Source organism: Trachurus trachurus (assembly GCF_905171665.1).
Source record: "Trachurus trachurus genome assembly, chromosome: 7".
NCBI classification, from domain to species: Eukaryota; Metazoa; Chordata; class Actinopteri; order Carangiformes; family Carangidae; genus Trachurus; species Trachurus trachurus.
The window spans coordinates 15,651,702-15,652,956 of record NC_139901.1 but is presented as its reverse complement, the minus strand read 5'-3'; positions in this window follow the sequence as shown (position 1 = coordinate 15,652,956).

Below are 1,255 nucleotides of genomic sequence, written 5' to 3'. Positions count from 1 at the left end.
GTTTGAGACTGGGACATGTAGCCTACATCATGATCATAAAGCTGTTGTGAAGTAATTTGCACACACACTATAACACACAGACAGCCCCACTCCACTAACCTCCTGGCTTACTGTCCTCTTTTCTCTAGGAGTCATATAGCATCCCCCTCCTCGTACTCACCACTGTCCAACATGAACAAGCTTCATGGCCATGGAGGCCTCAACAAACCACCCTCAGTCAACCAGCTGGTGGGGCAGCAGCCCCAGCACCACCACTCTGCCCCCACCTCCATTGCCCATATGGGTGAGTGCCCACTCTATTATATACAGTATGTAATCAAAATCTAAATAAATGCACTCATGACGTTTTTCATGCGATTAATCCTTTTTTCAACACTATGGTACAGTTCTTTGTGCTGTTTCACTCTTGATTATTTTGTTGACCGCCTCATCCCTTTCTCACAGGTTCAAACATGCTGAACAGCCACCACATGCAGGCCAATGGTGATATGAACGGTGGTCACAGCAATCAGACTATAGTGTCTGCCTCCCACTGCAGCCCACCCCCTCCATATAACCCTGACCCCAGCCTTGTCAGGTACCTCACCCTGCAATGACACTCCTTTATTCTCCTGCAAAAAAGCCACAGACAATCAAATGTACTTACTAGGTTAATCTTGAATGGGTGCCATGTTGATGCCACTAATTACTTTGCTTGGCCAAGTTCGTACAGATTTGGTCAAACTGTTTTTTTCTTTGTTTTGGAACAGTTCACTTTCGCAGTGAAATGTATCTAGATGAAACTGTGTTATACAGACAGTTTGATATGACTATGGCTGCTCTGTAATAGCAATTACATGACAAATATCCAGCAACCGTGGCTGGTGCTATAGAGGGTCTACTGAGGTAACAGCTCTATGGCATTGATGTTTATTTATAATACAGCTAAACTGGAAAAAGAGCATTGCGTGCTATGGTTGTTTTATAGGAATAGGAGTAGGTTAAGTCAAGTGTTTTCATTTGTTTGCTTCCAAATTTTGGCCACTTTGATGTAAATGTTCTGCTTCTACTAGCGCAAGATAAGAAGTGTCTGTGTCTTTGTTAGCTGGCTGATTGCAACTGGTTTTCCTACCCAGGCTCCCTATTACTAGTTGCATATGTTAAGATGTGTTGATCATGTCTATTTACTCTGCTCAAACAGTCAAGCTGCTCAAGAGTTGTAGACTTCTACTAAGGCTGCCAGAGGGTTTGTTATGTCACGTAAAAGCCCAAACTG